Raw genomic sequence first — 13,044 nt, forward strand, 5'->3', positions numbered from 1 at the left:
TTCTTTCATGTTAATATTTATTTTTGCTCTAACTATACGATGGTCACTACCCGTTGTTACGTTGTTTATTGTTGTTACGTCTTCGAATATTCTTTTGTTGTTTGAGAGAAAATAGTCTATTTCATTTTTGGTGGTTCCGTTAGGTGCAACCCATGTCCACTTTCTGTTAGGTTTCTTTTTGTAGAAGGTATTCATAATATACATGTTTTCTTGTTCCAGAAATTCCATAAGTTTTTCTCCCCTTGTGTTTCTTGTGCCGAATCCAAAATTTCCAATCTTGCTTTCAGAGTCTTCAATCTTACTTCCAATTTTGGCGTTAAAATCTCCCATTATTATTATTTTGGATTCTCTGTTGGTGTCTATAGCTTTTTTAAGATCTTCGTAAAAAGTATTTATTTCTTCATCAGTTGCCTTTTCAGTTGGAGCATAAACTTGCACAATCTTTAATTTGGTTTTTGGATTTAGTTTTAAAATCATGTATGTAACCCTGTCTGAGATGCTGTCAATTATTTGAATTTGTGATTTTCTCTTCTTGTTGATTAAGAAACCTACTCCACCGTATGTATAGTCTTCATTGCCTTTATAATAGAGCCTGTTGCCTGAATGTAAGTCCACATACCCTTCACCTCTTCTTTTAACTTCTGATAGTCCCATTATATCCCAATTCATATTCCCTAATTCCTCTTCTAGTTCGTAGAGTTTTTCGTCTTTTGCCATGGAACGGATGTTGTAAGTTGCTATATGGAGTTGTTTGTTGTTCTTCTTTTTCAATGTTGACTTGCCTCCCCCAGAATCCTCGAGGCAGACCGTTATTTCGGTGTGGGACTGTGGAATAAACTTCCTACCCACCTGGGGTATCTTCCGTATATCTGTTGAAACCGACATTTTTGATTTGTGGAGGTTTTGGCCATAACCCACCACGCTGGCCAGACGGGTTGGTGGGTGGGAGGGGATATTAGGGAAGGAATTTGGGGTTTGGATAGGATAATACGGAGGTTGGGGCCTGGTTACCTCTAAATAGGAAATGGAGGAAAAAACCAGGAGCTCGCGTGGGCAGGGGCGCTAAATCCCTGAAGTAAGTCTGCTCTCTATCGGGATCATAGAGGGGTACCTACCCGCTACCACGTTTAATATAGTAGTATTTTTTAATTTGACAACGACACCCGATTTGGGCATCGAAACGTTAATACAATTATTTTTTTAAATTTAGTTGTGGCATATTTTCCCATCTAAATAGTTAATTATAAAAATTCCACAAGCAAATAGCTTCAGAGCAACATTATTTTTTATGTTGTTCGTTTGTGTTAATATATTTGTTTATATATATATTTGTTTATATCCCAACAACGTTTAATTATTTACTAATACCTAAATCACTTGAATATTTTTCCACAGCAGTAGGTATATAAAATCAAAGTCAATAGCCGTTAGCATTTATGCATGTATATTAATTACTAAAAAAGCCAGCTGGATTCAACACTCTGGTGTCCAAGTCTGCTAGTATTTGTAACTGTACTGTTTTTCCAAACCCTAACTGATTTCAACACCCTAGTGTCAACACACGCTAGCGTCTGTAAACGTACTGTTTTTCCAAACCCTAACTGATTTCAACACCGTGGTGTCAACACGCGCTAGCATGTGTAAATGTACTGTTTTTCCAAACCCTAACTGATTTCAACACCCTGGTGTCTACACACGCAAGCGTCTGTAAATATGCAGCCGGGCCGAATAAATTTTAACCAAAAAAAATTTTTAATGCATTTTAAACAAGTTAGAAAAAAAGTGGTATGTTATGACAGCGTTTCCCAACCGGTGGGTCGCGGGCGGATTTCAGGTGGGTCGCGGCGCAGCTCTTACAGTAGCTGAATAACGTACATGTATATCATTATGAGTAAGGGATGGGTCGCGAATATGAAAAAACATCAGAAGGTGGGTCGCCAGACATAAAAGGTTGGGAACCATTGTGTTATGAGGATCACTCATCAGCGGTAAAAAACTGTAAAACCGTGGAATTTTGCGAATCAACACCGATTTTAATCAACATTTGGGTTTAAGCTCGGTTGACCATCTTCTTTAAAATCTACCCTATGCCGAACCGGGCTTTTGCCCTGGGGTGAAAACATCTCCATCTAGGGGATGAAAATGTTTCAATCAAAATAACTATGTAAATCGATAGAGTGACCAATTCTGAGTAAATTTTGTTATAAATTTTTTTGCAAAATTGATACTTTCCAACTTATAAGCGATTGAAATTATGCATTTTTCATTGAAAAAACTCACATTTTATAACCGTTTTTCATGAATAACTTAAAAAAAATTAATTTTATAGAAAAAATCATTAAGGTACAGTTCACCAAATATAGCTGAAAGTCTGAAAACGCGTGACGATCATGATGCGCATTCGTCAAACGACGGACCTCTCACTCGCACTGATGGTCCATACCGTTTTTATGTGCGTTCTCACTTCATTGTTAGCGCAGGCAATGGGAATTTCACACTTTCAGCTATATTTGGTGAACTGTACTAGTACACTTTAATAATCATTTTTTTCAAGAATTTTTTTCTCAGAACCTTTATTAAAAATGAACATAAAACTTATTACATATATTCTTAGAGAGTAAAAAAAATATATCTTTTTTTTTATTTATGCACGTGCATGAATATTGTAGAGGGCGCAAAAGTCGAGGCCTCGAAAAATTATGGCGGACAGTTAATCTCAGGATTGGGATATCTGGAACAAACAAATCGTACTGCATTTGAAAAAGGAAGGTTTCTTACGTGACAATTTACCACAATTTGACCAAAAAATAAAAAATAAATATTTTTCAACCATGAAAAACTCCTTAAAAATTTCCTTAAAATCTTTTTTTTGCGGACTTCTTCACTAATGGTGGTAAATTATCACGTAAGAGACCTTCCTTTTTCAAATGCCGTACGATTTATTGTTTCAGAGATCTCAATCCTGAGATTAATTACTGTTCGCCATTGGAACTACTTTTTTTCGAGGACTCCACTTTGGCGCCCTCTACAATATTAGTGTACGTGCATAAATGAAAAATGATATATTTTTTGTATTCTCTAAAAGTTAGATATTAATATGTAAAAAGTTTTATGTTCATTTTTAATAAGGGTTCTGAGAAAAAAAAAAGAATGTGTGTGTACTTTGTACGCACGTAAGAAGTTATTCTTCTATTATATAATTTTAACGAAGTAAATGTACTTAACAGGTTATTTGTATTCTATTTAAATATTAAACTAACTTTTTTATCTACCACTTTCAAAATTTTTTTATTAAAACAACCAAAACTAGAGATGGTATAGAATTGCATTTTTCGGTAATAGGTTGGAACTGAACCTATTCCAAACAAATACCTATTCCAGAAACCTAATGCGAGTTTCTGATTCCGACGTGAAAAGACAATATATCGATCGCCCTAGCTAGTTCCTAATAGTTGTGCCACTATTGTCTTGCGCTGCACCAAATTCAAACGATCAAACTAGTGGGCACCTACAATTTTGTATTTTTAATCTAGCTAGAGGATGTATGTAATTTGATTTTTAAATATATTTATATTTTTTACCATGTTTTTCCTACAATTCGTAAATCTATATTATAAAACCTATTAAAACAAATTTTTCTTACATGTAATTATGGGTTTTTAAATTACCTAAAGTTGAGGTTTATTCAGAATTCGTTTATGCAAATGAAAAATGAAGACACTAAAGTTACTACAGAAGATTGGATCGATTAGATTATAGTCAAATAAATAAAAACATAATGCGGAAGAGTCAAAATTTTAACAGTTTTAAATGACAATACTATCTGTTACAGCCGTATCGACCTGAAATCCTTTTAAAACCATCACAGATGTGAGATGTTGGAATTGAAACAGACGCCGCCGATGCGTTTCTCTATGGTAAATACAATACCTATTCCGAGAGATCAAATCTCTCGGAAAAGGAAAGTGTACCTACTCAACTACGGCCAGCGCTGGAATCGAGACAGATGCCATCAAAGTTTTGTCACTTGTAACAAAGAATACTCCATCCAACAAGAAGCGAAAGTATCGACTATTTCACGATTCAAATTTCTTTGCGCATGTACGATCCGCCATGTTTCATGTATTATTTCTTATTTCTCAACCTAACCGCTAACAGCTGTTTGTTGTAAAATTATTGTGTTGTTTAATCTTTTCTAATTGTAGAAAAAAGGATAATACTATTAAATATATTTATTGTTAAAATAAACTCTCATTGTTATGGCTCCACGCAAAGGTGGATTTTCTTGTGTGGTTCGTACTGGGACGCCCCACTAGATCGTGAACAAATAATTCTCTTTTCAGTACCGAGAAATCGTAGCAGGTAAACGATCGTAGGGGTAGGGCAATGAGAGAAAGTTCTTTTTAAACATTTATGTGATTCCATATACGTACATACCTATTAAAATTATTTATTCCCAAATTTTTAATTAAACTTTTTAATAAAAAAACAATTTAAACATAGCTATTTAGTGTTTAATTTAATTTGCAATAGTATAAATTTAGTGTACGTTCTAGAAATAAAGGTCATTTTGAATTTATGCAAGGCAGGTCCACAACATCAATTTTTATTTTATGACAGCTGAGGGAAAAACTTATGAGTGGAAGAGAAAGACTTGCACATTGTGTTTATTAATCTTGGGAAGGCATATAGCAAAGTTACCAGAAACCTAATGGTACTAAGTAGGAAAGGAGTGCCGGCTGAATATGTGAGAGTGGTATAAAAAATGTATCAGAAGGTAACAATTAGAGAGAGCGAATACAGCTGAAACTGGAAAATTTTGTGTGAAAGCAGAGCTTCATTAGGGTTAGGTTAAGTTCCGTATTGAATCCGCAGTTATTAATAACTAGAACTAGCGAATAACTAGAAAAGATAATGTTAGGAATCAGTATATACAAAAAAATTGGGTGCGGATCCTATTGATCCTATTGGAAACAAAATAAAAAACAGGTTAAGGTGGCTAGATGCTAGATCTGATGTCTTCTTTCTTTTATGTAGGCAGTACTGCCTGTTTTTCTTCAACGGTGCATTTTATTGTGTCCCTAAATTGTCATTACAGCTTTTCCTTGGGCGTCCTATACTTCTTCTGCCTAACGGTGACTTGTCGCTTACTATCCTTGATTTAAACATCCTGCTTATATGTTTAATCCACTCTTCTTTACCCAGGTATTTATATTGTCCACCCCACATATGCGGCTGATTTCCTCACTTCTTACCCTGTCCTGTAGTACTTTTCCAGCAATCCTTCTTAAGATCTTCATTTGGTTGGTCTCCAGATGTTTTTGCGTTTTGCTTGTATCTGGTCTTGTTTCGGCCTTATAAGTCATAACTGGCCTAATAACTGACTTATATATTTGGGCCTTTGTTTTGCACTCTTACGTGTTTGTTTTTCCAAATTGTGCCGTTTGGGCATCGGCCGTTCTACTGGCTTTAATTATTTGTTCTTTTACCTCTTCTTCGATATTGTTTCCAGCTGATAGATTAATTCCCAAGTATTAGATGCTAGATGTGATGAGGTAATTGTTATATATCCAGGCGAGTTGAATTTGGTACAGTACAACCAGAGTTTCCAGAAACCTCAGATGTACAGAAAGAAATCGAAGGTGAATAAAGTCATTCTAGCCTCCGCCGCAGAGTTTCCTCGTGCAGCGAGAATATGGTGGTGTTGGAGGTCAATAGACATTCAAAGAAATTTCTCAAAAGGAAACAAAAAAAAATGATCAATCTAAGACAAAGTTAATAGAAAATTTGAAAGTATAATTCTGTCCTAAGTAAAAAGGTCTTGGGTCAAAAATATCTATTTTTCAAGTTTTTAGTACGAAAAAAAGTAATAGAAATCGATAGAAATTTTAATCTCTATTTTGAAATTAACTATTAAATTAAACTAAGCATCAAAAATCCATCACGTTTATATAAGTTTACAAAACTTAGTCAAAATAGATATTTTTAACTTAAAACCTTTTTACTTATCAGTACAAAATTTATATATGGGTTATATTAAATTTTACAGAAAAAAATACAATTCATATTAATAGATCAACTTAAAAACACTATAGTTTTAATTATTACTTTGTTTCTCAGTGTAACTCAAATTTCCTACAGTTTTGAACGAATTCCTCATTACTTTTCTTAGTGTAGTGTGAAGTATTACCCCGACCATTCTCCGACCGATATTTCTGTCCCCTGAATATCAAAGGAGCCGACAGATGCTTTCGCTTCTTGTTGGATGGAGTATTCTTTGCTTGTAATACGTGGAATAGTCGATTCATGGTCGAACATATTCCGACGTACCCGCTCCAGTTCCATCATACCAACCCTAACCGAAACGAACGTCACCGCACCGATGCATTCCCTACTAACTAACCCCACGGCAGTGTTGCCAGATGAAAATTTTTCGTAACAGTAGAATAGGACACAAAAAAACAGAAGAAAACAGATTTTAATAATTTCAAATAAAACAATAAAATGTAGTTAAATTGAACAAAATAACTATCTTATGGCTATTTTTCAAGGCCATTAATTAAGTAATTAATTATTTAATTAATTAAGCAGTAATTAATAGAAGTGAAGCCAGACAGTCCATGACTAGTTTCTGACTGATTCGCATGCGCAGTTCCGTTTTCAAGCGCTTGAAAACGGAACTGCGCATGCGAATCAGTCAGAAACCAGTGATGGACTGTCTCCATGAACAAAGTTTGAATTCAGGTTTCACAAATGTTTAAACTTATTGTCTGATAACGCTAGATAATCTCTCAAATTTAATACTAACATACCATATTCTACTGGAAAATATAACAGAAGATTTGAGATTGAAAACAGAAGAACAGGAGAAGAAGTATGAAAACAGTAGATCTCCTGCTAAAACAGGAGATCTGGTAACACTGCCCTACGGTGGCTCGTTCGACGGTTGTGCTGCAGCGACCTATTCCGAGCGAGAATCCAGTTCGAGTTTATTGTAAATTGCAGATTGCGGTCGATGCGGCGCCCTTGGAATCGAAACCGATGCCGTCGACTTTTTGTCACTGGTACGTGGAATAGACCAGTGATTCCCAACCAGGGGGCGATTGCCCCCTTGGGGGCGATTTGAGATTTTCAGCGAAGGGGGCAATAGAGAAAAGGGGGCGATAAGGTGGGCGATTAGCAGCTGGGAAACGAGAAATGGGTAATAGAGAAGAAAAAACAATACTTTCGATCGGATATCCATAGGATAATAAAAAGTAATTAAATGTACACCAATGCAGGTAATAATAACACAAACATCTCGTCTAGTAACAGACGGCTATGAATCATGATGCAATTTAATTATATAGGTAAGTAATACATTATAATAAATTCTGCATTTTCCTTTTATCGAGCTTTCGTATTGGGCGAACATCCGCACAAAAGAGAAAATGATAGAAGTGGGATAAGAATGATGAGAGTAGGTACCGACCCTGCCGATCTGACTCTAACAAAAGGTGTACGGCCGAAATTGTGGTCGTTTTGTCATCTATCTATCTTTTGCCTTCATTTGTCCAAAGTTGAAAGTAGGCCTCCCCCTTATTTTTCCACTCTTCTTCGTTCAGTGCTAATCCTGTTCATCTGGTCCCAGTGTATCTTTTTGGGTCATTCGACCATCTCATCTGTGGTCTGCCGTTTGCTCTTTTACGGTTTCAAGGTCTCCAGTGAATTATCGCTTCATTCCATCTTCCGTCTTTTTGTCTGTTGTTTTGTCATGTTTTCCACTAGAGGGTAGCTGCATGTTTGTTTAGATCTTTCACTTTGGTTTTATTTCTGATCCATTTATTTTTATTTTTGTCACTTAGCTTGATACCCAGCATCTTTCTTTCCATTGACCTTTGAGTATTGGCCATCCTTTCCATATTTTCCTTTGTGAAGGTCCATGTCTGTGCTTCATATGTAAATATTGGTCTTGTCATAGATGAGGTAAATGAAATTAAAGCAAAACCAAAGAATGATGGAATATTTCGTACACTCTGACACTCTGTAAAGAAAATGATGAGATATTTAATACATTGCTACTCCAGTACTAAATACGGAAGTCCGCTGGATTCTGAATATTTTGTATGTCAATTTAGCTTGGACCATAGGACCATAAAATTGATAAATATTGGCTTATAGGCTATTGATTATGTATTTTAGAAAGGAACTACAACGTTAACAGGGTTTTATTGTGTCATATAGTTTCGAAAAGGAATTGCTTACGGCGGTTCTGCAGTCTCATGGATACTGTTATCTAATTTCTTATAACTACTGACCCCACACTGAGTACAGCACTACAAGAGGAGCGAAATGACATCGCTTAACTATCAGATATTTCTGAAAAATTAAATGGAACGAATCTGGAATTACAAAGAAGAACATAAATATGGCCAAAGCGAAGGGAGTAGTCGGAGCATTCATTGACAAACTATCTATTTTTGAAGAAAATATACAGAGAGGAGGTCTGACCAAATTCCCCAGAAATCTTCATGTGGTTATTCTGAGGATTTTCAAACATATTGCCTCCACCCTGAAGGGGATTTGAGGTACATAGCTATTAACCAACATTGAGCCAGACATAAAGAAATCATGTGAGTATCACCAGGCCCAAGGGAGAAATTAACAATTATTACTAACCATGTTCACCAACACGTGGACAAGATGCAAGAGGCACAAGAGGAAATAGAGGGAAAATTATGAGAGAGATCTATGTCCATCAGTGGACAAGCGAAGATTGAATGATGACTTACCATGTATCATTTTACGAAATGTAAAAATAAATCAATATTGTACTGATTAATTTTTTGTTTCAATTTAATTGGGGAGGGGGGCGATTATAGTATTCACAACTGGTGAAACCTGTCTAAGGGGGCGATCATGGGAAAAAGGTTGGGAACCACTGGAATAGACGATCGGAACCTATTCCGAGGTACCTGCTCCAGTTCCATCATGCCATCTCTAACCAAAACTAAAAAAAATGAATCGTCCAGGATTGGAACCCGGGACCTTTCGATCTCTGACCAAACGCTCAACAACTAGACCACCGAGTCTCCTTTAATTGACACGTAAATTTCGGATATTATTACACAACACGGTGACAAATAGATTGAGTGGTATCTTGATAAAAATGTTATACCTACATATTTTATTATCTTACTACAGAAGAAGAGAAATTCAAAGACACAAAAATTATAATAAATAATATATTTACTAAAAACACTAATATATTCTTTTAATGACTTATTTGCGCTGATACAGATACTATCTTAAAAGTTGAAAAATTAGAAACGAACTACTGTCTGTGTGCGTATGCGCGCAGATTTATGAAAAATTTTACTCTTAATCGCGCCTAAAGAAGAATAGCTTCAAAAATCTTGAAAAAATGTTAATTTTTGGTCTTCTAAAGTGTACTGGTACATTAAAAACAAAATTGTGGGTGATAAAAAAACAAAGAGATTTGCGTCAGAGAGACGTATGTAAACCCAATAACGACTGAGTTATTGCTCTAAAGTTCATTAAAAAACCTTTCAAATAAGCTCCAAAATTCATAATCTAAGTTTTTTGAATAAGAACTGACTTACTTATGACGAAAATAAACACGCTCTCTGCTTTTTTATTTTTCAAATGTAACAGTTAAACTCACGTCAATACAATCCTAATATAAATGAATAGCTTCCCACTTAAAATTAACTTTATTTAGATATTATTGATACGATCCATGTGATTTGACCGGGTTGGAATTAGTATGGTACAATTGATCCAAATAATGGCATAACCCAGACATCCAAAGTGAAAGTTATCCTCCAACACCAAATTATATTATATAGTCCACATAATGTTCAGAAAAAATTCACACCATTTTGAGCGTCGGGTTTGGGGGGGGGGGGGGGGGGAGAAATTGGTAAATTCGTAGTTTTTTACCTTTTTCGTCAATATTTCTAAAACTATGCGGTTTAGCATGAACAACCCTCTATACAAAAATGTTCTACATTAAATTTGAAATAAAAAAGGCCCTATTAACCCAGTAAATGAACGGGAAATACGGCGATACCGTGTAATTTTCAGGGGCAACTCAGAACTGCATGAACATTTGGATATAGGTTCTACTTACCCTCCACTTCAAAATTGAAATTGTGCCGTTGGTTGCTTTTACTTGGGGGGTGACAGTCACCCCTTCTCGGGGGTAAAAAACATATATTCAAGATAAGACCGGAAATGGATAAATTGACTGATTTTAAGCAACTTTTGTTCTCTAGAGTTTTTTATGTAAGTCAATACTTTTCAGTAGGGGTGACAGTCACCCTTTCTCGGGGGTAAAAAAACATATATTGAAGATAAGACCGGAAATGGATAAATTGACTGATTTTAAGCAACTTTTGTTCTCTAGAGTTTTTTATGTAAGTCAATACTTTTCGAGTTATTTTCGATCGAAAATGTTTATTTTTCCAAAAAACTACGTTATCGGACGGTTTTTCGCAAATAACTCAAAAAGTAAATACTTGATCGAAAAAAATATCCGTAGCTTTAGCTGTGAAAAAAAATGTGTATCAGTAAAGTATATCAATGGAGTAAAAACAAAGTTGTAGATCATAAAAAATACGTTCTTGTGCGTCTAATTCCAAATCGAATATTTCAAGGTGAAATCACCGAAAATTTAAGCACTTTTCGGGAAAAACCTATTTAAACTTTTTTAAAGTGTTTATAAAAAGCTTTTTTAGAATTGTTCATAAAAATTTCTAGCATTAAAAATAAGCGAGTTACGCTCAAAATAAAGTTGGCCCTCTTTTTTTTGTGACTATTTCACTAGACTGTTTTTAACTGATAAAACGTCATAGCAACGCATCGTTTCTTACTGACAAAACTCCTTAGCGACGTGATTTCTCAGCGACAAAATTATGACAGATCCGTCACGAAAGTGTCTGGTAATAACAAATAAATAAAGATTATATTTCGTTGATATGGTGCATTAATTGTCTCGTGAAATAGTCTTGTCGAATATCATTCGAGAGAAAATTATTTACCGGCAAAATTTTCTCCTGGTTTCATTCAAGTTCGTTGCCTTTTGGTAATTTTTGCTTATGAAATTTTGACAAAATCACTCGACTGACGTCTCGTGATTTAAATCAAAATTTAATTCGCGAAAATTGCCAGGCAACAAACTTTCATACCAGTCGAAAATATTGCCGGCAAAATTTTCTCTCTTGCGATATTATATACGAAAAAATCATGCAAATAACTCTCCGTGTTTAGCTCCTCAAATGAAATTAATCGCTACCGCTTTACAAACAATTTACTTACTTATCTATTTTTTATATGATCTGTCAGTCTCACTGGTTTAAAGTGTTTATTTTTGAAATGGTTATAGTTAAAAAAGCTTGAACGGGTCACTAATCACGAGTGTATGCAAATTTTGAACAACCATATCTTAACCAATTTTTGTCTTGCGGAAAAACAAAATGAAACTAGCATATTTATAATAACAAAACCTATATTTTTTTACTCTTTGAGATTTTTCTGATCACTAATACTTTTTAAGTTATTTTGAAAAAAGGAAATTTTTAGAAAATGTTGTTTTACTATAAAACCCAATTTTTTAAAAAATAATCACTTCAAGCCTATCAAACTTACAGATCATATAAAAAATATACATACAGTTAAAATAAATGGTAAAGCGGTAACGATTAATTTTATTTAGGGTGCTAAATAGAGGGAGGTTTTCACAATTATTTTTTTTTGCCAAAAAAAGGGACCAACTTTTTTTTTTCAGTGTAACTCGTTTATTTTTGGTGCTAGAAACTTTTGTAAAAAACAGATATAAATCTTTTTTTAGGTACTTTAAAAATGTTAATAAGCTTTTCCCGAAAAGTGCTTAATTTTTCGGTGATTTCGTGTTGACTTATTCGATTTGGAATTAGACGAATAAGAACGTATTTTTCATGAGCTACAACTTTGGTTTTTCTCAATTTATATACTTTACTGATACGCCATGTTTTTTATAAGCTACACTTTTGCTTAGAATATTTTTTTCGATAAAATATTTACTTTTTGAGTTATTTGATTGAGCAAAATAAGACGGAGGGATTCCCTGAGACTTTTATAATTCAACCTGATCATGGATGAAATAATAAAAAAAGTAAGAACTAAAAAAGCATACCAAATGGGAGAAAAACAAATTAAAATAATCTGCTATTCAGATGATGCAATACTAATCTCTCAGAGTGAAGATGGTTTACATCGTATACTGCACTAATTTAATATAACCGCCAGAAAATTTAACATGTTAATTTTCCCAAAAAAGACAAAATGCATGGTTATAACGGCACATCCAGTAAGACGTAAATTGGAGCTGGAGGGTCAGAAAATAGAACAAGTAATGGAGTTTAAATATCTAGGCATCACACTATCCACTATCTAGCCAGGACCGTAACTACCATTGGGGCAACCGGGGCAGTGCCCCGAAGCCCCCGACCAAAGGGGCCCCGTACATAGATTTTAACGAGGAAAATAAAAATATGTATTTTAAAAGCCGATCCCAAGAAATATTTTCAAATGACACAATTTTAAAAAGACCGCAACATAGTTTTAATTTTTCACTGGGGAAATTAGTCTTTTAGGCTAAAATGCAATTGGAACAGAACAGGGCCCCTGAGGCCTGAGCTAAGCTGGGGCCCCCCGAGACCTCAACATAAAAATTTTAATTATTACTTAAGAAATTAGTCATTTCGGCGTAATAAAACCTAAAATGCCATTGGAAGAGGGGGGCCCTGACTAAGCTGGGGCCCCCGAGACCTTTCGTAAACATATGTATACGGTGACATCTGGAAAATGCTTCTTGGTTTTTTTCCATAGCACACTATTTGCTTCTATATATTTCCACTTATATGACAGCAACAGTTATGTTTAAAATTTACACGTTTCTTAAGATATCTCGAGATAGAAAAAAGGTATAGACATGCGGTTTTCGGTATTCTGTTGCTAGTTTGGTCTAATTTTGTAATACAGGAAAAAAAAATACATACTTGT

At 34.7% G+C, this 13,044-nt stretch overlaps 1 protein-coding gene across 5 annotated transcripts in view; it reads left to right on the plus strand.

The window, feature by feature from the left end:
• The window catches only part of LOC126891744 (zinc finger protein 271-like), a 235,120-nt gene that overhangs the window by 206,139 nt on the left and 15,937 nt on the right, over nt 1–13,044 (plus strand). The gene's annotated exons all lie outside the window — the stretch shown is intronic.

Source organism: Diabrotica virgifera, chromosome 9, assembly GCF_917563875.1.
Source record: "Diabrotica virgifera virgifera chromosome 9, PGI_DIABVI_V3a".
Taxonomy (NCBI): Eukaryota; Metazoa; Arthropoda; class Insecta; order Coleoptera; family Chrysomelidae; genus Diabrotica; species Diabrotica virgifera.